The sequence below is a fragment of the Alexandromys fortis genome, unplaced genomic scaffold, assembly GCF_014885135.2.
Source record: "Alexandromys fortis isolate MF-2015 unplaced genomic scaffold, M_Fortis_MF-2015_v1.1 scaffold_59, whole genome shotgun sequence".
In the NCBI taxonomy this organism is placed as follows: domain Eukaryota; kingdom Metazoa; phylum Chordata; class Mammalia; order Rodentia; family Cricetidae; genus Alexandromys; species Alexandromys fortis.
Genome location: NW_026067943.1, coordinates 4,171,424 through 4,198,422, shown reverse-complemented (window position 1 = coordinate 4,198,422; position 26,999 = coordinate 4,171,424). Strand labels below are relative to the sequence as shown.

General features: G+C 51.1%; 1 protein-coding gene across 1 annotated transcript in view; it reads right to left on the bottom strand.

Annotated features, from left to right (window-relative positions):
• Positions 1 to 19,477, bottom strand: part of Hrh1 (histamine receptor H1) — an 85,689-nt gene extending 66,212 nt beyond the window's left edge. Inside the window, exon 1 of the mRNA XM_050148693.1 lies at positions 19,390 to 19,477. The gene's annotated coding sequence lies outside the window, so the exon portion shown is untranslated. The remainder of the gene's footprint in view (positions 1 to 19,389) is intronic.
• Between the last annotated feature and the right edge of the window lie 7,522 nt (positions 19,478 to 26,999).

Sequence of the window (26,999 nt, the reverse complement as noted above, 5' to 3'; positions counted from 1 at the left end):
TCCGCCTCCACCTTGTATCTTGTGTAAGCTATTTCCCATAAAACATTCTAGTCCTCAGAAATGATTAGGGGCAAAAGTAACAGGGTAGCTATCTAGAAAGTACAGGTAACTGCAGAATGTCAGCTGATAAGAAAACTTGACAAGCAACAGGCAAGGTTGGATAATAAAATTTCTGAAAAGTCCCTAGACGTGTGCGGATCAGGATTGAACCCGTCACCCTACACCACGCTGATGTAACTTTTCTGGGTTTTGCCTTTAAACAGTGCTCTCTAGAAGGGTGGGGTACCTCCTCTAGCTGCCGTGCTGATGAGGTCCCTGCCAGCTTGTAACACACACACACAATAAACCTTGCTTTTGTGTTCGGTGAGTCTCCCTGGTGGTCTTTTGAGGTCCTCAGGGACTGGGTATAACAGTGCAGACCACCATGGCAGGGAGTCAAGGCTTCAGGGGCTTGCAGCAGCAGCCACATTGGATCACAGTCGGAAGCAGAGAGCATCAAAAGCTGGTGCCCAGGCCCCTTTCACCTCTTCATCCGGTCCAGGACCTAGCCCTGAAATAGTAATAGTGCCACTCACCTCTCAGGTGAGTCAATTAAATGCAGTTAAGACACTCCCTCAGGGTTAATGAGACATTCGGAGCAGAGGTACTTCCAGTCAAGCCTGAGGACCATGGAAGAGGAGAACTAACTCCTCCCACAGCTTGTCAAAGCCCAAGGCAGGAACTGGAAGCAGAAACCATGGGGGTGGGGGGGGGTGCTTGCTGGCTCACTCAGGCTCATGCTGAGTAAGCTTTCCTTACACAGGACTAATTGTCTAGGGATGTTTCTACCCACAGTGGGCGGGGTCCTCCTGCATTGTTCAATAATCAAGACCTTCCCCCACAAACTTACCACGGTCCAATCTGATCTATACAATCACTTAATCGAAGCTTTCCTCTCAGACAACTCTAGGATGTGTAAAGGTGAGAATTAAGGCTAACTAGGACAGACAGACAGACAGACACATGTGTATGCACATGTAACACACACTAAATAAATAAATACTTTTTTTAATCTTAAAAAAGAAAAATCCCTCAAGCATACCCAAAGGCCAACTTAATCTAGACAAGCCCTGAACACGACACTGACTGAAGACAGGATGTGACCAGCCACCCCATACTCCTGCTGCGGCACTTTCCCACAATGGTGGACCGTACCCTCCGAACCATGAGCCAAAACATACCTGCCTTCCTTAAATGGCTTTCGTCAGGAGTTTTTGTCTCATTAATGAGGAAAATAACAACATACAGTGGGTGGCAGTAACACAGGGCTGGTCTAGGCAAACCTACCCAGTCCTACCAGGGCTGCTGCAAGAACCAACCCCTTGAACACATCAGAAAACAGAAGCTCAGAGAAGTCATTCTGCCCACACAGCTCAAGGTTCCAACATGGCCCTGGGGGCCTGAAAGCCCAGGTGTTCTTCTGCTGAGTTTTGGGGATACAAAGCTCAAAGCTGACTTCCTAAGTAAACAACTGACACACAGGAAGGAGCGGCATAGCTGGGCAGTGAGTAGGCCTAGAGAAGGGAAGACACTGGTTGTCAGCAGAAGGTGCCAGAAAAGAACGAGGTACAGAGGACGCTTGGCTGAGGGGACCAGGCCACAGCACAGCACAGCTCCTGTCCGCACACCGTGACGAGGGCACTGGATGATCAGAAACTTCGATTCGATGACATGTTGAAGGTGTTCAAGGGAAGTGGCTCTTACTGAGCACAGGAGCGATGGCCGATGTGCCAGGGTCACCAGATGAGTCACATCCTGGCCCCAGTCTGCCTGAGTCCTGGAAAGTCAACGGCAAAGCTATGCCTGACCTCATGGGAGGCTGCCCCGGCCCTTACTCTCCCAGTTCAGTCAGCAGCCTTTGTCTTCTCCCTAACTCCATCTGCCCGCCCCAACTTGGTTCCTCGAGCTGTCACCTGATACAATGAGCTGGGGAGAGTGGGCCACAGGGTGACCAAGGAGATGACGTCTCTCCCATCCCCATCCCTCCTCTGGACCTCTCCTGTTTCCCCATCCCTTCGTTTCCATGACAGCATCTGGCAACGAGATGTCTTCTTCAGAATGCTGGCAGGGATAGCACACAGGAATAGAGGCACAGGCTGCAGGGGGGAGGGTGGTCTAACCTGCAGGGCACCCTCTGTATGGGTGCCCTACCCTACTCCTTGCTCCAACCAGGAGAGGGCAGGTGTCTCAGAGAGGCGGCCATGCTGGCCTGTTCTGCCTATAAAAATGTCAGAAGCCCACCACTTCTCACGGCCTCTGGTCACATGATAGTCTCTGACCTGACTACCTGGCCGTCAACACTAGTGTCACTCTGCCACTCTATGCCTCCTTTCTTCACGGCTCCAGACGAATGGAGAGAGAGTGATGCTTTTCACACCACCTTTGGTCCTGATGCTGGTGGCCCAGAGTCCCCCAGCGGCTCTCAGCGTCATCTGAACTAAAGTCAACACATCACGACAGCCAGGCACGTCCTCCACAGCAGGCCTGCTCTCTCCCAGTCACTGTTACTTACTCACTTAGGCCTTCTTACTCTCTCTAGAACATTCCAAACTACCTCCACCCTAGGGTCTTTCTAAGGCCTCTTTCCAGAATATTCTCCTTCAGGAGTGCTCCTCCAGGCTACACTCAATCCAAACGCCCACCTCTCACTCTCTGGGTAAAGGGACCTCACATCAGCCATTCTGACAACAATCTCCATATTTCTGGCCCCAGGGAGATGACTCTGCTCTTCAAGCAGCCCAGGACCCTAGAGAGGCAGGTAGAGCTGGACTTGAAGGATGAGGAAGGGGCTTCCCAAGCTTGCTCGGACTGCTTTTAGAGGACCTTTGACCCTTTATTATCTCCCAGGGTCCTTGGTGGCACCTGCTGACCTCTTGCAAGGTTAAGTGGGACATAGGAACTTACCTTTCTTAATGACTCCCTAGAGGATACTCAGCCTGCTGCTTTTGAACATTTTCTAGAGAAATGCTCTTTGGGTAGGAGCTGGGGAGAGGCTCCTCTGATACTCTCTGCAAGAGTTCTAAGCACAGGGACCCAAGTCCTTGCTGTCATGTACTTCACAGCCCCAGTGCACACATCTATTCACATCAGGGACCCTCCTGCATTCATACTGCTCACTCCTGAGTACTACACTGTACACTAACTGCGGGCTCCTTCTCTATGCCTAAACCCTTCAGGCACATGCACACTGCCAGGAACAAAGCCCTAGGCAGGCAGAACCTCTCTAATCTGTTCTGTATTTCATCACTCAGAAAGGTCTCCAACACCAAGTGGAGAGGGGTGTTGAAATAGTCTCTACTGCTGAAGTCTAAAGAATCAGTGAGGCCTGTTGGTCACAAGGCTCTTCTGGAAGACAGCCTAGTACATAGCTCTGTCACCCTAGTCACTGGGGACAGTGCCAGTCACAGTCAGTCATCCACTGGTTCTATATGGTGTGGCCGGGATAAACTGTGTGCCCAAGTTGTCCTTGGCAAGCAGGAGGGAAAACCAGATCAGAGATGCAAAGCTGTGGGACTGCAGAGCCCAGGGCCACAGACCATGACCAAGAGACATCACAGTCAGCAGGCATCCAAAATAAAAAATCTCATGGGACAACAGAAGAGGGGATAAAGATATCAAGGACCAACAAGGTTTAGAACTAAAGAAGTTCTAAGCCTAGAAGCTAGGGGACAACAGGAACTGTGGGGCAAGAGAAGTCACAGAGCAGCAATGACAGCCAGTTAGCATCTGGCCTGGATGCAGGAGCCTTTCCATCTCCTGCAGGGAGCCCAGGGGCCGGAGCAGGAGTAGATGGACAGAGCAGGGACTCAGCAAGCAGGTGCAGAGGGATGGAAAGGCTGACAGGAGCAGAGAGCTGAACAGTCAATGATCTTCTTGCTGTCGCTTCCCTGGCACTGGAGAGGGAAGCCCTTACTGCGGGGGTGTGTGTGTGTGGGGAAACTATCAGGATGACAGGTCTTGAAGGGCTGCCTGCCTGTAAATGGATCCTTAGTTCCCCACAGGGTCTGCCACATGTGATAAAATTGTGTTTGATCTTATTCAGGTCCCCACATCTGGGCAACCAGCACTTGCCCAAGCCTAATGCATACTTGTGGCTCTTCCCAACCCCAGCCAAGTAGAATCTGCCTGTCTTGCAGGGCCATGGCAGGGGACACCTGGCAGGAGCCTTCATCTGTGCTTTTAGTTGGTTTTAAGCAGTTTGGGTGAGATTTAAATCATACACCCATAACATTTATCGTTTTTTAGCTGGGAGTGGTTATATTATTATTATTATTATTCTACTGCAGGGTGTCCTCAAACTCATGATCCTCCTGTCGTAGCCTCCTGGGTGCTGCAAGTGCAGCTGTGATCCATTTGACAACATTCACCCACTTTATATCAATTTCATCACAATAAAAATACTTTTAATATCACTGTTTAAGTATGCAGTGAAATGGGACCATGGGCTATAAGTGGGCAGAAAGGTGAGAAGCCATGCAGGCAACGGAAGCATGGAGCTAAGGATGGAGACCAGCCCCAGCAGGAGAGAGCTGGCTATGGTCCAGGCAAGCAAGTAAACGGTACCCAGGATAGCCTCACACAGCCTATGTTTTGAACTCCAAACTTTACTTGGCACACCTGGGAGAAAAAGTGCAAGAGTGGCCTTAGAAGTCAGGAGACCTGGGCTACAGGGTTAGCATTGCCACCAAAAGAGGATATGCCCTGGAGAACTTACTCTCTGTGTCAGTTAGCTTTCCGTGACCATGGCAAAACAGCAGGGACAATCAACTTAAAGTGAACAAGGGATATTTTGGCTCACAGAGGCTTTAGTCCATGGTCATTTGGCCCTGCCGCTTTGGACCTGTGTTGACACTGTACATCATGACAGGAACACAAACTGTCACTTCAAAGTCACTGTCTGTTCACCTCATAGCAGCCAGGAAGCAGCAGATAGAGAGGAAGGGCTTGGGGTGCTACTGTCTCTCTCTTCAAGAGCACATCCACTGTCTCTTCATGTCCCCTGATGGCCTAACATCCTCTCATCAGGTTCCAACTCCCAAAGGTTCTGCGACTCCCAAAGCAGCAAGGGCAGGGACCAAGACTTAACACGCAAACCTTTGATGTGACACGTCCTGACGCTGCAACTCTTCCAGCTCATCCCACAGATGTGATAACAGCAATCCCAACCTCACAGAGTTGCTCAGAGCACAGACACTCAAATGCCTAGCATCATGCCCAACTCCCAGGAGATGCTTAGCACACGCCATTATCACCCAGCCTTGGGTCAGGTGATGCTGGCGAGACTGATGAGGGCAATTACCCCAGGAAGCATGGATGTGGAGATGCTCAACTTGAAAACAAGTGTTCTCAGAGTGGCATTCAGAGCCCGACGCACAGCTCTGTTATCTGAGATAAAAAGGACAGCGCGCATTCAGCAAAAGTGCTCTCTTCTGCGGGACTTTCTCCCCAAACCAGTCACAGAAAAGCATGGGACTGGCCACTGTGGTCACCCTTAGCTCTTGACACCAACAGAACAAGCCAGCCCAGTGTCAGTCCAAAGCCTGTGTCTTTCTGCGTCTGCCACTCACTCCAAGGCTGCACTTCTACCCAATGCTCAGTATTTGCTTTTACTTGGTCTGTGCAGCCTTTTTTTCTCCTACCTGCCTCTAACGAAAGTATCAGGAAACAAGCAACATCAGGCTCCCCCAGAATCAAGTATCCAGGCTGGAGCTCAAGGGATGGGAGATGCACACGCAGCTCCTGCAAGCACCCACTTTTCATCATTAGGAAAGAGTTAGATGGATAGAAGAGGCCTGACTTCCCACCTGTAAGGACTGGGCTAAACGTGGCCATTCCCACGCTCCACCAGGCATGTGGCATCAGAGGGCCAGGAGATCCCAGTTCAAACTCTAGCCTGGCTCCTCGTTAGCTGTGCACTGCAGAGTGAGTCACTCAGTCTCTGAGTCTCCGCTCGCACTGTCCCCTCCCTGTGTCCTCGTTACTCGTCTACTTTATCACCTATCAGGACCACAGGCCATGGCTGTTCAGGGTCCTCAGTGTGCAGAATTCGTGATACCGATAAACAACCTCCAACCCTTGTCCAAGCTCTGTGAGCCTCAGCTGCTGGCCCACGCACTGTCTTTCCTATTGCTTTCAGACAAGCAGGATTCAGAGGGAAGTCTCCCATCAAAAGGCCTGTATTGGCATCTGACTACTCCAGCCAAGGCCTCCACAGAGGAAGCAAGTTGGGGGAAAGTTCACCTGAGGAGGACGCTATATAATTTTCACCCCTGCAGAACTGAGGGACAGTCGCTGGGACACCGCATCAGCATGCACGGTACACGCTACGCCTGCAGCCTACATCCTATGCCTGCAACCCTCCGTGGTGAGGAAGTTAAAAGGGAGACATGGACAGTGCATCTCTGTGCACACAAAGATTTTTTTTCTTTTTGGCAAAAATCAACCACACAACTGGACCTCCGGCTTTCACTTCTGAAACACTACAGCCTGGCCCTAGAAGGAGTCAGTTACTCCTGTCAACTCATAAACAATCCATGATGTGACAGAGGCGTTCAGCAGATCCATGGGGTCAGACAGACGTGGAGGACTCCTCCTCAGCCCCTCCTTCCCTCCACTATGCCCACCCCATCACGGCCACACTCCTTTCACTACACAAAGCGCCCCAGCCTGTCCCATCTTGTTTCCCTTCATTACTTCCTGCTAAGTTCCCAAGTCACCCTCTGAGGGGCACCTTAACATACACTCTTGATGGGGTGCACCCTTCCAACCCCTCAACCCTAGTGCTCTGCCCCGTCCACCTGGAATGGCCCATCTCCTCGGACTACTCAAGGAAGTCTCATGTTTCAAAGTCCTGTTCACCTTCTCCCATTCACTCATTCATCCACTTCTTAAACAACCTCCTAACTATTACTATCTTCCCTGCACTGTGATGGATGCCAAACATATAACAAGGGGCCGGTCACAGCCCTGCATCCTCAGGTGGCTCATACCCTAGGGAGACACATGGCGACAGTAAGAAATAATGTGTGTGGCAGATACAGGTTCAGGGCTGCTGTGAGGCCAGAGAAGACCCTGACCCAGGTTGGGAGTGATCAGGGTGGGCTTCCTGGAAGAGGACACACACACACACATACCCTGAGTCCTACAGCTAAAAAGCAGGAGAAAGCAGCTGTGTCTAGGTGTCACGTGGCTGGATCAGAGCCAACACAAGTGCTCCTTGTCCCCAGCCCATGCTGGCAGTGTAGACAGCAGAGTGCCTACCACCCATCCAGCGCCATGAGGTGTAGACTCTTTCTTGTTCCACAGGTGAGGGCACTGAGTAGATGGGTTAAGCACTTTCTCCTGTGCGCAACTATCAAACGGCCTGGTCAGAGTGGGCCCAAGCCACGCTGTGACCAGGGTACTCTGTTGTCTATGATTTCTGTTTTTATTAAGTTTCTATTTCTGTGATAAAACACTGCCACCATAAGCTACTTAGGGAGGAGAGAGCTTATTTCAGTTTACAGCTTATAATCCATCACTGAGGGAACCAGGGCGTGAACTCAGGATGGGAACCTGGACACAGGAACTGGAACAGACGCCACGAAGGAATGCTGTTTGCTGGCTCGCTTCCCGAGGCTTGTTCAGCCTGCTTTCTCAAACACCCAGGACCACCCAGCCAGGATGGCACCACCCACATTGGGCTGGGCTCTCCCATATCAATCAATTAAGAAAATGCCTCCACAGGCTTGCTTACAGCAAACTCATGTACATTGGCAGTCCCCCTTCCTGGATGACCCTAGCGTATGTCAGACTGACAAAACTAACCGGGACACTGTGCATGATGCCCATGTGATTCTGACATTGACTCTCATCACCTGCCAGCGCATCCATCACAGATGCCTCTCTTGGTTCAGTCAAGGGCTCATTCCTTATAATGGCCTTAGACGTCAATCCTGGGTTTGGAACAGGAGGTGACATGGCCAGACTCTACCCTGGAATATTCAGGTAATAACAGTGGGCTTTGGGAGGCAGTGGGGCAGGTATCAGGGGTCCTGTGAAGAGACAAGGAGGTCTATGCTAAAGATGGGGCAGGGAGGGTGGAGGGAACAGGCTTGGCAATCAGAGGGATGCTGCCACCCGTCACCTATGGGGATGGAAGTGCAGGAAGGATGTCTCTGGATAGCTACCATACCTCAGGGGCCCAAGTCCATTTGTCCAACCCATGGAAGCCCTGCAGACTGCACTCACTAAGCACACTCCCGCATATGCTCCAGCAGAGAGAGAGAGAGAGAGAGAGAGAGAGAGAGAGAGAGAGAGAGAGAGAGAGAGAGAGAGAGAGAGAGAACCACTCCTAGCTCCCCCAAGTGGGCAAACAGCACTGTGCCTGCAGAACTCGGAATTCCCCGCAGAGGCTCCACCCATGAGGAGAGTGTCTCTTCTACCCCAGGTGCAAAATCAAAACCCCAGGACTGAGTCTGCACAGGGAGCTAGTCTGAGCTAGTCGCGAACACAGCTTCAGCGCCGCCTCCAACAATGACAGCAGGCGACAACCATGCCACCTGCCCAGCGCTCTCGCACTGCTTCCTAAGAGCTGCCTGGCTTCCCTCTCTCCACACCAGTCTCCCCTTGCCTGGCCCTCCACAACAGTTTTCCAGAGTCTGCTGGTTGCTCAGGTATGTCAGCCAGGGCCTTCAGCCTCAATGCTCCCTTCCCAGAGTGGATGGGCAAACAGGATGACCTCAGGAAGGGAAGGCCCTACTGTTCAGAGCCCAGAGCTTGGCTCCTTGCCTGTCAATGGGGTGGGAGCCCCAAAAGGCCAGTGATCCTGTCTCTTTGCTCCTCCTCTGCTTACACAGATAATAAGCCAGTACCTGACACCTCAACTGCCATGCCTCCCTGCCCTAGCTAATCTTAACTGTCTTTTCTACCTCTTTCCACAGAACTGGACATATGCACAAACACACACACACACACACACACACACACACACACACAGTTCTAAAAGGAATTGTGCAAACAGATCCAGCCAGAGCTAGCCTGGTGGGCAGCCTCCAGGCTGCTAGACTCTCCCCGAGGAAAGAGGGACCGCCTGGCTATACTCAGCACCACTGCACCTGGGCAGGAGCCCAGCCAGCTCTGCCTTCAAGCCACACTCACTCTCGAGCCATGCTGATTGGCAATCACAGTGACATTTTGTTCTCCAGCTGCCTGGCCTTTTTATCTTCATTCAGTTGGACAGAGCTGTGGCTGGGCAAAGCCTACTATTCACCCAGCCCCCTACAGGAGAAACCACGGGAGGAAACACCATCTATCTCTATCTCGTGTTCCTGACTTGCTAATGGAGGGCCACAGTCAAGCCCGGTGCCAGGCGCTGTGAGAATCAATCGATAAATTACCAACAAATATTTATTGAGCTCCCGAAGCAAGAGTGAAGACAGCTTGGCTCTGTCCAGGGTTTCCTACTACTGGCCATTCAGCTCCACAGTCTGAGTGGCCTAGTGCCAGCCCGACATTAAGCAGAGACACTGTGGTGGGCTGTGCAGCCACCTGTTACCTTTCAGCTTGCATTAGGTAGGTTTTGTGCACCTACTAGGTGCCGGATGCTAATAAGGTCACTACAGATGAAGGGATGTCAGAAGATATGTTCCCATCCTATAGGTTGCTGGGGGTTGTTCAGACAATCAAAAAGAGAATGGTCAGATCGTGGGGGCAGGGGCAGGGAGGCAGAGCAAGCCTCCCTGGGGACAGCTGGGGACTTGGGGATGGGAAAGTGCAGGCCTTTGTAGGACCTGGGACACTAAGCACTCAATAATACTGTCAGATGAGTACCACTGTTGTGCCCCTTTTCCAGATGAGGAAACTGGGGCCAAGGAGATTAAAATGCTTCCTTGCAAGCTAAAGATTGGAGGGAGCCTAGAGAGGTGTCTCAGTGGTTAAAAGCACTTACTGCCCTTCCAGAGGCTTCCCAGCACCCATACAGGCCCACAACCATCCATTTCCAGGGGATTTGACGCTTTCTGTTTGGTCTCAGTGGGCACCACCATGCACAGGCATACATGCAGTCAAAACATGTCCAGGATAAGACTCAGAAACCCCACCGATGACCACAAACCCACACTCCCTTAGGCTCCAGCATGACTCCCTAGAACCTTCTTCTAGGGAAGTCTCAGCAGCAGTTACCAGGATTCTCCCCAGCAGCTCACGGTCTCTGAGCTGCTTCCCCACAGATAACACTAATGCCGTTTTTTTCTGACATTCGGGGACAGGACCATGCCTCTACAAATTAAAAGCCCAACACAATGAGGGCTGACTTCCTGTGGGAGGGGAGGGGGTGTCCCATGCAGCTGTTTATTAATCGGCTTATTGAATATACTTATGCCCCTGTTGTAGATGCTTTTCAAACATCAATTCTCTCGAGCTCCATGACTCATTTGATACTCATAAACGATCCTGGCAGTAAATTGCTGGGCGTCACTGAGCGACAGGGATGTGACAGAATTCTTCATGAGACACTCGTGGGAAGGCGGTTCCATTGCTGCACGAGTACACCAGAGTGGCAGAGGCTGCAGCAACCCAGGCTGTATGGCACGAACTGTTGCCCCTGGCGACAAATCAGCACAGCCCGGAGTGTTCCAAATACCACCGGTGACAGGGACACAACTCTAAGTATTCACATCTGGACATGTCTAAGCTGATGTGGCTGGTGGCTGCGCATCTGGAACCCTAGCACTTGGAGAGCTAAGGCAGGGCGGGAGGAGCCTGAGCTACAGAGCAAGTTCCAGATCATCCTGGGCTATGGAGTGAGCTCTAGCTTTAAAAAAAATCATAAAGAGGAACTGGAAAGATGGCTCAGCAGTGAAAAGCATTGGTTGCTCTTGCAGGGCACCTGGGTTCAATTCTCAACACCCACATGGCGGCTGACAACCTTCAGCAACTCCAGTCCCAAGGGATTCGATGACCTCTTCTGGCCTCCTCTAGTACTGCACACATGGACAGACAGACACGTAAAATTGCAAAACTCAAAAAACTTTTTTTTAAGGAGAAAAATGCATCATAAATGAATGAATGAATGAATCAAAAAGTATCCAGATATAGAAAAGGAGCAGTCAAAATATGTGAAACAGGATAAAAAGACGTCCCCTATTCCTGCTCTTACAGTGGGAGGATCCTATAGGGCAGTGGCTACTTTGTGTCATCAGCTGTAAAGTCTATCTAGGGAAAGGCCTCGTCACTGACACAGACTCCAAGAAAACTATACAGGAAGTCTCTAAGACTGGTTATAATGTTTAACATATTTATTTGATGTGTAGGGTTGTGTACCATGTATGTGTGTACCCTGGAGGTCAGAAAAGGGCATCAGGTCCTGTGGAACTGGAATTACAGGTGGTAGTGAGCCACCATGTGGGTGCTAGGGACTGAACCCAGGTCTTCTGCAAGAGCAGCTAATGCTCTTAACCCCTGAGCCATTTCTCTAGCCATGTGTGTGTGTTTGTGTGTGTGTGTGTGTGTGTGTGTGTGTGTGTGTTTAACTGGTGGTGGAGGTGGTTGGGTTTTGTCTGTTTGTTTTTGAGGCAGGGCCTCTTGTCTCCCAGGCTAGCCTCACACTCACTATGTAGCCAGTGATGACCACGAACTCCTGACTCTACCACCTTCAGTTCCTAGTGCCGGTGCAGCAGGCGTGAGCTATGGTACCTGGGCCCCCTTATCATCATCATTATTATTTTACTTTGTAAACTCTTTGCTAAAGCTTAAGGCATAAGCACATGAACCGAGGCCTTGCAGTCTATCGTCGTCACGTCTATCCCGCTGGAAAGTCTGACAGCAGTAACACACACAACCGTCACCTCCTGTGGTGACACTGTAATCTATGAGACACTGCCGTCTATCTTTGCCCAAAGTATCATATGGCCTGAGACTGTACTGTCACACAGCCCGTTATACAGGGAGGGCACAAGACACAGACAAGCCAGGGCATTTTACCAGAACACCATCAGGAAGGTGATGGGACCAACACAGAGCCCTATGTCCCCAGCCCTGACCCTTGGCTGGATTGGCAAGTAGCACTGTACAGCTGAGTCTGTGTATACGACAGTCTCTTTGGCCCTTTCTGCCTCAAATGTTCTTGTTTTCAGGGAGAGATGGGAATGGCCTGATTTAAATGCAGGATCATCCTTCCCCCAGATTCATACAGAGAGCCTTGGGAAACACTAGAAAGAGCAGGGCTGTCTGCAGCCCTCCAGGGAGGCTGGAGCCTAGTTACCCAGAGAAAGGTCCCTGGGACCACAAAAACCACAGTGAGTGAGACCCCTGGGGACAGGTCCCATTCAAAGCCTTGGAGCCAGGGCATGGCTCTGTTCTTCACATGAGCTCAGGGCAAAGGACAACAGTGTGCATTTACCTAACGAGGACCAGAGAGCCTCTTCAAGAACAGAGCAAAGCCGGTGACAAATGCAAGAAGCCCAGCTGAATGAAATTGCCTAGAAAGGCAGGCATCTGGCAGCTTAAAATACATTTGATAGCTATAAAATACATCTGGGTAGACATTTGGTAGCTATAAAATACATTTGGTAGCTATAAAATACACATTACACAAATAGCCCTCAAATGTGCAGCTCGGTCCCCACTCCTCCATATCTCCTCTCTGCCTGCATGGACCTCAGAAGACGAACTTGCTGTCTGCTCGTCCACCTGTCTGCCTCTTCCCAGCCAACAGTAGCCACTGGCTGCAGAGACTATAATAGGTGTTTCTTGCCTGACTCCTTCCCTACCTTGCCTCTAAGGGAGGCTGAGTGTGACTGCATGCTCAGGCTCTGTGCTATGTGTGCTTGCTCCTCGATAAACAACACCCTTATCACCCCTGTTTTCAGGTAGGACAAAAAAAAATGCTCTTTTCTCTCCCTGATCCCTGAGGCAACCATTTTTTGGTCAAGCTCCCCTTGGTCAAGCTCTTTGCAGACACCTTGTTTCCTGCCTCTGCTGACTCCTCAAGCCAGCGGGACAAACATACAACACCACAGCCCAGACAGAAGCCTCCAGCCAGTGTCCAGTGTGGCCGATGCTAGCGTGGCCTCTGGAGCTGTGCAGCTTCTATTTGCGGCCCTGTCTCCACAAAGGGATCCAGTTCTGACACATGAAGCAACAGAGAGAAGCAATAAGGAAGGAAGGTGGATTCAGTAAACGGAAAGGGGAGCCTAAAGAAAACTTGCTTAAATAGGTAAAAAGCAAATCGTTTTACTGTGAAAAACGAAACCTTTGGAGATAATCAACTAGAAGTCTTGCTTTTCCTCATCTGGGAGAAGTAGGAAGTACCACCCATAGTGTTGTTACAGTGACTAAGAAAGAGGATCCAAATTAGTACAGGACCTGGCACATCCAGCAAAGAAGACCAAGAGAAGATTCCAGCTGAGAATCTCAGCCCTATGTGGCTACCCAGAGGAGTGGAGGAGGGTGTGGGAGGGAGGTCAGGAGCAGACACAGTACTGGGTCACGGGGGGGGGGGGGTCCTGTAAAACATGCTGGAGAGAGTCCCTGCCACCCCCTAGAAGAGGATGGGTGCGGGAGGAAGTCAAGTTCCTCAGTCTCTGGCCGCGGGGGAATGATGAATCACCAGCACACAGCCTGAAGCTGCGGTAGGCTCGGGAGGAGACTCAACTGCAGCCTACACGCATTGGGCTTCACTTGGGGCTGAATCTCCCCCTTCTGGGGTCCTGGGTTGGCAGACCTCTCATGCCATGTGCATGGCTGGCTCTCCCCATGTCGCTCGGGATTGATAGCTGGCAGTCTCGGGCATTTCTGTCCTCCACGGCCGGAGTCTCCCAGTGCTGGAAAGTTCCTGGCAGCCTTGGCTGAGCTAGCTTTCTTCCCCACCCTCCACTTGTGTGTCTCACCCGTGACCTCCAGCTTGGCTTTCTTCCCCACTGGTGAGCTCCAGCAAGCACCCCATGAAGAACAGCATCCTGCTTCAGCAACTGCTTCCAGCCCAGAAAAAGGTTAAACCACCCAAAGTCTGATAAATACTTGCTTGAATAAGTAAGCCACCAGGAATTTCCCTGGAAACTCACATCACAATCCTATGTTAAAAGATCATCAGCAGAGATGCTGCAGGGTGACGCAGAGTGGGCTTCTGCCAAAGAGGCAAAAATCAAGGTTGTTTATCAGGCCAAGAGAGGGGGGCAAAGATCATGTGATCATTCAGAGTGATGCAGGAAAAGCATCTGTAAAATGCCTACTTCCATCTATAACTAAAGATGACTAAAAACTAGACACTGGGAATGCAAGGGAGTTCTTCAACCTGACACAGTGATTTACCACAAGCCTAGAGTCAATCTATATTTAATCTTCAAATTAGAATAGCTCCTACACAGCCCCAGCAAGAGGCACAATGCCCATAGAATACTTTCATTTACCATACTGAAGTCTTAGGAGGATAGAGAGAATTAGAAAGAAAGAGATGAAATTGCTCATTGTATCTCCTATCATTGTATATGCCATGCTTTCTAAAGAATCAACTAGGGCAGTTTTTAATTAGTAAGAAGTTTGGAAAATATTTCTGGGTGCAAAATCAATTTGCAAAATGTAATTGTATTTCCCTAACAAGAAACAAACAGAACATTAATTTAAAATATATAAATGTTGGGCTGGAGAGATGGCTCAGTGGTTAAGAGCATTGCCTGCTCTTCCAAAGGTCCTGAGTTTAATTCCCAGCAACCACATGGTGGCTCACAACCATCTGTTATAAGGTCTGGTGCCCTCTTTTGGCCTGCAGACATACATACAGATAGACTATTGTATACATAATAAATAGCTAAATATTTAAAAAAAATATATAAATGTCCAACAGATGCAACAGCCTCAAACTATCAAGGAGTATAGCTAACAAAAGATGTACTGAGTCATCAAGAGAAAGTTAAGAATTCACACTATGGGCTGTTAAAAGTAGTCATAAAAACCCTGCATTGAAAAGAGATACAATGTTCATGGAAGTCTCAACACTACCCCTTCCACCCTCTAGAGGGCAATAGAGAGTAACACTCTTCCACCAGGGGCAATGCTCTGAGGGGAGCTGGGAGCTTGGGATGGAAGGTCCAGCAAGCCCTGAGTCACAGCAGAATATCAACACGGGATGAGCCGGAACTCCTGTAAGAAGTAACTCAATGTTAGCAACCCACCCAAAGAGAGCCACTGGGGGCAGAAGCAGGGGTGCTGTGAGCTCTGTTGCCTAGCACCCTCTATTGTTTATCTCCAGCCACAGCACAGAAGGACCAGCGGTTCCTTTTCATACTGCTTCTCAGCTCGGGCTTTGGTGTGTATTGATCTTGTCTGTAGAAAGAGCTACAAGCATTTGCACTATTCCATCAACCTCGGTTTCCTCACCTGTAAAGCAAGGACAGGGATTCCTGCCTCTGGGTCAGGAGCAAATGAATGTGAAAACACTCTTGTAGTGCTGACTAAATACAGGACCCTCTTCTGGCTCGTACTATTGCTTTTTTGTAGCCTTGGGGTAAGAGACTAATAGTCTGTCTCCTAACCTGGACAATACTTCCTCCCTTCTGTCCATCCATTTGTCATCAAAGGCATCACAGAGTCCTTACTCCGGTAATAACATTTCTTCAATTAGTTCTCATAGCAAATCCTAGGGAAGGTGTTGTCCTATCTGGCTCCATTCTACAGATGAGAAAGGCAAGGTTCAATTCTCCACTAGGCAGCCATCGTACCCCTCATGTAATGGGGGTACTTCACAAGACCAAGTCCCTGCTCTACAAGAGTCGTTCTCTAGTTGGGAACCCACCCAGAGCTCACTAACAAACTGGCAGAACCCACATCCAAACTCAGCTCCACCGGACGCCAGCGGCTACGTTTTCAACTCATCCCCGGAACTGCTTTCATCTCCCCCTTCCACTCCCTCCTTTTTAATGGCACCATGGTTGCTAACACACATCCATCTAACAGCAACAAGGTGCAATGGCCCCTCACCATGTGAGCAAGCCACCAGGCCAAGTGAGAGCTGTCAGCTTTAGTCCCTGTGATCCTCCTGCAGGATCAGCAGAGAATTACCATGGGGTTGATGAGTGCATAAAAGAGGTGAGGCATCCTCCCACCCCCTCCCTGGGCAGCATCAGCAGCATTGTTCCCTGATAGAGTGTAGCTGAGTCTTCTGCTACCATTAATGGCAGAAGTGAGTCACTTATAAGATGCAGACACTTTGTTATAATTACATCCCGAGATTCAGCAATGCTCCGCGTCACTGTGAAAGGAGAGGGCAGCGGGTGACTGAGGCTTGAATGATCCTCTGCCAGGTACAGCTTTCAGATAAAGCGTCTTGGATCAGGAGCAATTACAGCTAACGCCCAGTCTGAATGCTAATGAGAATTATTTACAATTGCATGTAATTCTTTGCCATTTATACACTCAGCTGGCTCTTCTTTCCTTTCCTTTCTTTTCTTTTGCCTGTCTATCTCAGAGTTAATCCCAGACACAGGGAAGATTCATGGCCATTTCACAGATGAGGATACTCGAGTCCATGGCCATTCAGTTCTAAGGAATGGAAATGGGCTTCAACCTCACGTGTGCTTCCCCGGGAGGGAGGCTGCAGACCTCTGAAGGCACGCAGCATCGCCACGGCCAGCTGCACATGCTCAGAGGCAATGGTTGGTGTCCTCTGTTGGGACAGCTGCGGAAAGATCTTGTGAAACAGACCTCACGCATGCCCTCTAACCCTGAAATCGTCAAGAGACTCTTGCCTCTCCATGGGGAACCCAGGCAATGACCACAGGGTTCAAATCCAGGCTGAGAGACAGGAAACACCTTCTTCTGTCCTCCAGCTCCACAGTCCCTCCCAGCCTGGCTACTTCCTTTTAGAAAACATCTGCTTGAAAACTGCTCCGGATCCACACACACAAAAGCATAAAGTTCAGGCTGCAAGGTGAAGGAGTCAGGCCAGGGTAGCCGTGACAATAGTGGCAGTGCCTGGGGCTTCCCTAGGACCTGATGCAGAGCTGGCTGAGTGAGGAGTCTTCCACCTGGTAAGATGGGGGGCTGCAGGAAGACTTTTGAATCTGCCCCACTTTACAGGTGAGAAAGTGGGGTGGGGGCGGTCCTTGGGTCTGGAGATGTAGCTCAGTGATCGAATGTTCGCGTAACATGAACAAGGCTCTGGGCTAGATTCCCAGCATCACAAAATAAAACCAAAGCAGCACATGTCTGGCAGCGGCCAGGAGTGCACAGGTTTGCTGTGCTGAGGCTGTCCCGGTGGCAGTGACAACAGCTGCACTTACATGGTACTCTGGTGAATTACAAGGTACCTTTGCAGCGCCCTGTCAATGTGAACACAGTCGAATGCTCTCACCAGCCCAGGGACGAAGGAACCACGAACACTTCCATTCGAAACATGGGGAGACAGAAACAGGTGGAGCAGCTTGTGACGGCGCATAAGAGACAGCAGGTGATTGGGCCCAGAAATGCACCTACAACCTCTCTGCCATGCCTTGCTACTGAGGAAGAGCCCCTGGGCTTCTACCAGGCACTCCTTGGCTTTAGAAGGGAAAGTGTGCAAGGGGAGAAATCCACATATAAACACCGTCTACCACACTCAAATCAAGGCCGGGGACCCCCTTCAAGCCTTGATTGTCTAGATTGTGTTCTGGGAGGTTGGGGGGTGATGGGGACCTCGGCAGGCAGCTCTGGCCTCTGTACAAGCTCTGATATTATAGATGGGTGGTACCTAGCTACCTGCTGGTTTTTCAGGTCTTTGTCATATTTGAAAACGGCATCAGACAAACCCTGTCCTCCACCAGGCACAACGTTCTGCGGGTAGCGAGGTGGCCATGGACTGAAGGTCCATCTAGCCCCGGGTCACAGCAGGATATCAACGCGGGGTGAGCAGGGATTCCTGTAAGAAGGAACTCAGTGGCAGCAACCCACCCAAAGAGACCTACAGGAGGCAGAAGCAGGGGTGCTGTGGACCCTGTTGCCTAGCACCCTCTATTGTTTATCTCCACTGCCGTCAGCCACAGCACAGAAGGACCTGAGTGAGGTTCCATCTGCCACCTGAGCTTCACTGATAGTCCAAGATACAGGCAAGCCTGGTACCCAATCAATCCCCACTCCACCACCGACCAGTTGGCCAACTCTAGGCAATCTATTCAACCTCTCTGAGTCTCCACCTCTTGCTCAGTACTGGTGCCTTGCAAGGCTGCTGGATAAACTATGTTAATCCATAACCATCTCCAGTGGGCTCTTCCTCTGTTTCCAAGGGCTGGGCTGCTGGTGGGTCCCAGGAACAAAGCCAAGAGGGGGGCATTCAAGTCCTCCCTTCAGAGCCCCACCTGCCCTCTTCGTGATCCAGTGACACACTTCACCTACGCTCAGGTTCCGGCCCTCCCTCTCCCCGCCCCCCCACCCCAACATTCCCCCAAGAACGGAATGTGCTCTCCAAGTACCCCAGCCCCGGGTATCTTCTAGCCGGATACTGCCGGTTCTCTCAGTTCCACTTGGTCTGCGGTGGGAGCCCCCTGTCGGAGGACAATGACCCTGCCTGGAGCATCCCCGGGCTAGCAAGCGCCTCAAAAGGTGGCTTCTGTAGAGAACCGCTGTGCTCTGCTTCCAGAACAACGCGGCGTAAATCCCAGAATTTGGTATCCCCCAACCCTTCCCCGAAAGAGGAGCCCCCCCCCCCACGGACCTCTGCCACCATAATCCACATCCTGGCCACAGCATCCACCCTTTTCTCCCCAAAGGATCCCTTCTGGTACAGCCAGAAGATGGTACAGCCAGCTGGGAAAGAAGGGAGTGCAGGTTCTGATGCTTCTCATACCCAGACACCTGGTTTGGGTTCCACCTACCTAAGTAGCTTGGATTCATCCAATTTAGGCTCAAGGCTCTTCTCTGCGGCACAACTTTCCCTCCCCTAGCCTCAGTTTCCTCCTCTGTAGAGTGGGTATATTAGTACCTGGGTCCTGGGAATTCAGGAGGATTTGAAAGATAGTGGATACCCGGAGCTTGGCACGGAGATCGCACCTCCACCCTGAGGCTGGGTTCACCGTTTGCATCAAAGTCAGACCCCCCCCAGGAAGCTCGAGGAGCCCCAGAGGCAGCCCTCCGGCCCAGGAGTCGCGAAGCCCACGAGGACCGGCGCGCCTGGACCAAGCCGTTGGAAGCCACAGGTGTTTGTGCGTCCGGGCGCAGTAGCCACAGCTCTGCAATCCTACCCAGGTCGCCCCCGTCGCCAAGGTACCGGCGCGCCCACCTCGTGCGGCTACCTGCGGGGTATCCCCGCCGCCCTGCGGGGGCGAGGAGCTCAGAGCCTGGTCTGAGCGCATCCTCGCCCGCCACCCGGTTCCCGCCCCTGCCCGCGCCGCCGCTCCGACTCACCCGCGCCGGCTCCGGGGAAAGTTTGGCGGCGGCTGCCAGGCGGCTTGGTGCGGTGGCGGAGGCCGCGGGGGTGGCGGGAGCACGCGGAGGCGGGCGCGGGGGAGGAGCCGCTGAGGGGCCCGCCCAACACCAGCCCCAGGGCACCCTACCCCCGCCCAGCTTCCACCACCGCGCCCCGAGTCTATGGCAGAGCGCTGCGCCTGCCTGGCCACAGGCCAGGGACGAGTCGGAAACCTGGCGAAAGCCCTCTGCCACTGCCACCGCACATGTACCCGGGGGCACGCAGAGCCACAGACCACACTCAGATACGAAGGAGCAGACAGGATGCTTCGCAAATTCAACCACAGGTGGAAGGAGGAAGATAGGAGAGGGATCAAAGTGTAGTTGGACGGTGGTGGCTCACACCTTTAATCCCAGCACTCAGGAGGCAGAGGCAGTCAGATCTTCCGTGAGTTCGAGGTCTACAGAGAAAGTTCCAGGACCTTGTACTGAGCTATTCAAGAGAGTTCAACTTTCACTGTACCCTTTCACTTAGGAAGACGGGAGTGTGAGTATGCGAGTGTGTGTGTCCACAGATCTCCAGGATGGAACTTGAGGAACTTGCTCATTTTCTGAGCTGGAAGAGGGCGTTTTTCCTTTCTCTTTCCGTTCCAGGAAAGTCCTTTTAATGTAGAATTATGGCTTCAACACTCAGCGAGAGGAAGGCAACCGAGGGAGGGAAGTGGTTCCTCCTTGGCACGACAGCCTGTCCCCTAGAAGGGACTCATCCTCCTCTCCTAGTTCATAGGAATGCAGGCCCAGCCCCATGGGGCTCATATCCACAGACCTGCATGGTGGCCTTTCTGTCCCATGGGTCCAACTCTGTTCCCAGCACTACAGGAGTGCCCTTCCTTAAACCTCACACTACATGAGAGGAAAGAACAGTCATCAGCCCCATTTACAGGTGAGGAAACCGAGGCCTAGAGAGGTGGTGTAGCTTCTAGAGGGTCCCAGAGAGGATTGTACCTCCATCCCACCTCACCTGAGCCCAAGGGCCAAGGCCAAGCCAGTCTTCATCTTAGTGGGGCCCTTGGCAAGTCCAATGATGTCATCTACACACAAGGCTTACTCGGTACAAGGCCCCACAGTAACCCTAGACCCTGAGCCTGTGTATGCCTGTTGCAAAGGTAGGGCTCCAAAATTGTTGGAAATGCCATTAGGAACCCCAGAGACACACAGCTGGATTCAGGACAGCTGTCAGACCTGGGTACCAACCCTGCCTGACTGGTGTGACTCAGATAAAAGGCTCCCCTCATCCCCCCCCCCCCAACCTGTACCTCAGGAGATCCAGGAGCACAGGAATCCATGGCAAGTTCCTTCCACTTCTGGTTGCTACTTTCTGGCCTTCGTATTTACATTTTGTGGGACTAATGCACCCTTTGGAACTGAGTGACCCACCAGGGTTGCACTTGCTATAAACTGTAAGGCAAGATATTTCCTCTCCACAGCTGTGGAGCGTGCCGAAGTGGGGGGAGCCTCGGAAATGGTGGGGTCCCTTCGTCTCTGTTTCCTGAAAGTCAGCAAAGGCCTGATAACTTGGAATTTCACTTAGAAGAGGTTTCACTTCCTAAGGCCAACTTAGGTCTGCTCAACCCCAGGGGAGGTTTTAGGAAAATCCGCATTTTAGAAACAATGTGTCCGAGATTATTTGAAGCCTCTGGCGATTTCTGGATAATTTTTGCTATGGCTTCTGTGACTGACAGACCATATTGTAACCTGGGCCATGGCTGTCTGGGATCAACCAACTAGCAAAAGGCAGGCAGCAGGTGAAAAACTAAGGCTACTTCCCTTTCCGCCGTCCTGTGGAGACTCTGCCCTGAGAGCTTCACCTGAGGTAATGTGCCTACTTTCTCACTGCAGCTCTGGGGGAGGCTCTGTCTTCGTCCGGTTTGCAGATGAGAGCTCAGAATGAGGCACACGCCTGTAATCACAGCACTTGGGAAGTAGAGGCAGGAGGGGTTTGAGTTGGCTTCTGTACTTTGTGGAAGAAAAGTGAGAGGCGGGGAACTGAGTCCCAGAGCAGTCGCTGGAGGGAGAGGAGGAAATGGTCATTAAGCCCCCTCTGCATTTACTCTGCATCTTGGAGCCTCAGTGTCCCTACCTGTAGGTAAAATGAGAACAATGCCCAGGTCATAGCCAGAATTTGGGTGCTGGTTCTTTCTGCTGCGGGCAACAGTAACCAGTAATAATAGCCAGTTTGGGCCAGAAAGGGTGCTTGAACCTTAAAGCTTACCGGATGAGTCTGGACTCAGAACAGCCTATCCCAGAAGCTCATCCCTCACTGTGAGCCTGCCCCAAGTCTGCACTGTTCTGTGTCTGCTTCACTACTAACTGAGTCTTCCCATAGGGAAGCAGGAATACCAATTGGCAAAGAAATCATCTCACCACTCCCGCAAAAATGCCAGGACTAATTGCAATTGGCCTGGCCTGAGCCACACACCCGGCTCTGTAATCACAAGAGTTGCTCTGGTTGGCCAAGCCTGAGTCACATGGTAATGGCTGGTCTGGTGGTAAAGCCAGTCACTCTTCATCCACCAGGGTCTAGAAGAGGGCAAGGGCTGGATCCCCAGACTCGGGTGTGATGAGTGGAATGTGACTTTGGATCTGGAAGTTGCAGGTGTCCCCTCCCTCCACAAGTGTTCCTGGGATCGGGTCAATGTGTGTATTGTGTGGAAGTCGGGGCACCACTTGACTCTGGTGGGTGCTCAGTAACTGAGTCTCCTCCCTTCCTTCCTCTTCTGGAAAACAGGAACTGTGGCTCACCATAGCCAGGCTGACTTCTTCCCGTTCACACGGGGAAACTGAGGAAAATCCATAGAAGAGAAGGGACTTGTCTAAGGGGCCTCGGTTTGTCAGCCACAGAACCATGCCTGAGTGGGGAACAAATACCACTGGAATCAGCTGACAGCTTGTAGTCCCCTACTGATGAGGAGGGAGTTGTCTGTCCTGCATAGACCGGACTGGGAACTCACAAAACCTTCCCAACCCAAAGGAAGTGAGTGTCACTTATGCTGGGCTCTTAAGTCATGCAAGCTCTAGACAAGAGAGGGAGGTCTGGGCAGAGCGCCCATTCAGCTCCCCACCAGTCATAGCTGAAGTTAGCCAGTTCCTCAAGGACAGCACACTCTGGATGCTGAGAGACCCCCAAGGTTATTGTTATGAAACTGCCAAAATTAGACAAGATGGTTCATTGCTTGAGTTCTTTCCTGCTGGGGTCGAGAGAGCAAATGGGACCAGAATGGAGAGAGGGCAGGTGGCTCTTTAGTCATTGAAGTCAGCCTTTTAGTTGGTTCTCACTCAGATCCAAGTTCCTGGTCTTGGACAGTATTAGAGTGTGGATCTGGAATGTCCCTCGAGAACTCACATGTTCAAGCCTTGGTCCCCAGCTACCGAGGGAGGGGTTAGAGGGTGGGGTCCAGTGGAAGGGCACAGGCCACTGGGCGTGTGATCAGATAGTTGTTTTTAGACCCTGCTCCTTCTTTGTCACTTTCTGTCCCTTGGCTTTCTGGTTACCACAATAGACTCAGCCTCTCCCTCCTCCACAAACTTCTGTTGCCATGAACTTGTGCCTCAGTTTAGGGTCCAAATAATGGAGCAGACCTCGGAAGCTGTGAGTTAAAACAGTCTTCTCGTCGCAAAAGCTGATTTATTCCCAGGCTCTCTGTCACAGGGATGGAAAGCTAACTAATACTGGAAGTCTGCTTCTTCCACTACGAAGTTAGCTAGATACATGGTGTGATTATAAGTCTGTCTATATATGTAATATTATTATATATAATCTGAAGGTACCGGGGATGAGCCCAGGTCCTTAGGCACGAATGGCAGATACTATGCTGGGATGACCAGGCCTCTCCCCTCTCTCCTCTCTTAAGTGCTCAGTTTTGTGTGAACTCTGTGACAGGAGATAAGGGAGGGGGTTTCATGCATAGGGGGTTACCAGGAAGCAGGGCACAGGCCTGGGAAAAGAAACTTGAGCAGTGGTGGTGAGCTGCTTGCACCCAAATGCTAGCAGGAGCCTGGGAAAAGCACTGGACCACTGTGCGTATAAGCCTCTCCATCCCCAGATGAAGATGGTGGCATTGGGCTCGCTGCAAGTAGAAAGGGCTATGCAAGTCGATTCCACAGCATGAAATGGCTTTGCACAAGGTGAAGGCTCTGTAAACACAGGCTGTCATGTACTTACCCAGATGGTGGAACACATAGGCATGGTCAGTGTCCTAGGGGGGTCATTGTGCACCCTACAACACAGGACTTTACACGTGTGGGTGCTCACCTGTGTCTCTCTGGCCTTCACAGTTGGTATAGAATTCCCAGTCCCAACTCTTGCTAGACCCTAGGTCAGGAGTTGCTGACTCCAGGGAGATTCAGACTATACTCACATCTGACCCATAATCCAAAGGCTTGGGTGGGCAAAAGTGGCAGCTTAGTTTTGGGGAAGCAGTCCCAGGCCTGCTGTGACCCCATCACTCCCCGGGAGACTGATCTCAGACGGCTAATTCTGGGAGTCTCATGGGGAGCCCCTGAGCCTGGAAAGTACAACAATGGTATCTGTGGAGACATCCTTGTTCCCATCCTCACAGGTCACTGGAAGCAGTCCCTTGTTCTCTCTCCAGCGGTCTCAAGGACACATTTCAAGGTCCCCCGGGGAAGCTGTTCAGCTCTGTAGCAACTGGAGCACAAAGGGCTCCGTAAGAGACAGGAGGCTCCTCTGTGTAGCCACATCCTGCTGCCTGAGGAAAGCGGTACTGTTCTCTACATCCTGCTTTACTGAGACTTGTCTAAGATGCTGGAGTCTCTCCCCAAATTCAGGTTCATGCCTGAGAGGCCCAACAGCAAGGGGGGCCAGCAGATGGAAGCGGAAATGCCATGTAGTAGAGCCACCCCAGCCTCAGTAGGCTCTCAAGAGTGCTGATCAGTTTGCAACCTGGAAAAGATGACCCTGGGGTTGGTAAGGAGATGGAGCTGGGGGTGGGGATGCAGAGGCAGGCGAGGAACAGTTGGAGACTAGTATGAGAAGAGAGGAGAGTCAAAAACACTTTGGGAGCCGGCCCTGTAAAGCAGCAGGGGAAGAGACAGTTAAGGAGATTCCTGCCAACACAAGTCATTTACTAAGAAAAGACGAGGGGGAGGGGCATTTGCAAGAGTCAGCGTGGTGAGCAGTCTGGTCCGAGCATTCCTGTTCCTGTTCCCCTATCCTTGATAAGAACCCAGTCTGTTCTGTAGAGATCCTCTCTGCTCTTTGCTCAGGTTATACAGCCATTGGGCTGTAGGACATAGAACTAACTCTGTTCTGGCCCAATCATCATGTTCCAGTTCTCTGAGCCCAAGGACTGGTTCAGGGACTGGCACACAACCAACACTGAGCCAAAAGGAATCTATCCTGGGAAGCACCGGTGCTCTTGGTGGTAAAGTCTGTCTTCTATGAGGGTTTTCTGAGTAGGGGATGAAAACCTGGAGCTTCCGATGGCCACCAAGGCAGGATGAGCCAACGCTTGAACTAACAGAAATCAAAGGCTGGAAGAGCGTGTGCGGGGTGTTCCTGCTTGGCACCTAGATCCAGCCATGCCTGGAACCAACCAAGACTTTTTGTGAAATGATACATTATGTCTTAGAACAGGCCTGTTTAGACTGGAGTTTCTCTCTTAACTGAGGGTGTGCTAATGAGTACAGACCCCATTAAAAAGCTTTTATGTGATCACCAAGCCTCTGCACGGGAGAATAGGAACATTCTGGAAGTGGGCAGCAGGTGATGGCTGAGCAACACTGGGCTGGGCTTATGCTGTAAAGCAGATGCTTAAATGGTTAAAATGCTAAGTTCTTACTTTCCCACAATTCAAAACATATTCTTTAAAAGCTTTTATGATGGATGTAAGAGAAACAAGTTTAAGGAGCCATGAAATGGCTTTGTAGAGACATAATTCTATGGCGTTTGAAAGATACCAGGCAAAACCTGGCTGGGCATGGGAAAGCTAGATTTCAGGTAAAGGGACGCCATGTAGGCAGGAAAAGAAAGGGAGATACTGAGGGAATGTTGAGGGGCCAGGCCAACTTTACCAGGCAAAGGAAGTAGGGGAAAGAGTGTAGAAGGGAGAGCAGACTACCTTTTGGCAACAGAGTTATCTGAGGTCCCTACAGAACTGGATGGATGTGAGCTCAGAGACTGGCAGATGGTTCCACCATCATCCTTGATGATGTTCCTCCCTCTGCTTCCCTAAGTCATACAGCCTCCTCACACTGGGACATCTGGCAGTCTGGATCAAAAATAAACTTTCAGCACCATAACCTTGCCCTCTGTAACCCACTCCCCATACAGCAGAACAAAGACCCTGCAGCTACACAGCAGACAGCACCCAGAGGTAAACCCAGGCAGTTCCAAGGACCGTGGGGTCCCACGTCATCTGATCCTGTGCCCACTCTGCCCTTGTCTCAACCTTGTCTATTCTGTCTGCCAGGGAAACGCAGACCTCAGCCATGCCCACAAACCTCGTCATCATTCATCTTTCCTTACCTGGCACCTGGTGGGTGTGGAGAGCCTCCTGTATGTCTCTTTGCCTTCCAGGTTCTCCTGGCTGGCTCTAGTCCAGCTGAGTATTTTACTCCATTTGAGCGTGGGTGACTCTTGGGCAGGTCTTTATCCATAGCAGGTGCCTAACAAATAGCACTGGAAGGAACAGTTGGCACATACAAAGCCTTTAGAGACACCTGGGAAGTTAGACATGGAAAATGGAAGGGACTTACCAAGGGTACCCTGAAGTCATTACCAGAGTTTAGCCCGGGCTCTAAAGCCAGTTAGTATTTTATAATTCTTCCCACATTTTCCTGTGAAAGGATTTGCCAGGCTCTCTCATGGTAGTTTTTATCTCTAGGGTGGAAAGAGCTGATGTAGGTGTGTCTTCTATCTATCTGTTGTTTCATTGGTTAATTAATAAAGAAAACTGCTTGGCCTGATAGGTCAGAACATAGGTAGGCGGAGTAGACAGAACAGAATGCTGGGAAGAAGGGAAGTGAGGCAGACGCTATAGCTCTCCTCTCCAAGATGAAGGCAGGTTAAGATCCTTCCTGGTAAACCACCACCTCGTGGTGCTACACAGATTACTAAATATGGGTTAAAGCAAGACATAAGAATTAGCCAATAAGAGGCTGGAACTAATGAGCCAAGCAGTCTTTGAATGAATACAATTTGTGTGTTGTTTTTTTGGGTATAAAGCTAGCTGTGCTGGAGCTGGGCAGGAATGCAGCCTGCCCCTCCTTCTACAAAGAGCCAAGAACTGGTAGCCAGGGGAGATGGGAGCTAGCTGGAGCTCTGTCACCATGTGCCTTCTAGAGGCTAGCTCCCTCATATTGGTGCTCAGCAAATAAATACGCAATTGCTTGAATGAAGATGGTGGGTACCGCATAGGTAATAATTTTGAGTTCAGAGTCTGGACCAGGTAACCTGACTTCAAATCCTGCCATGCTCATGGTCAGTGGCTCTCCATCTGGCCTCAGCCTTGCCTGAGGAGGCTCATCTCCAAGATGGTGCAATATCCTTCACCTCCCTCCTACTTCTTATGTGTGTGTGTGGAGCCCAT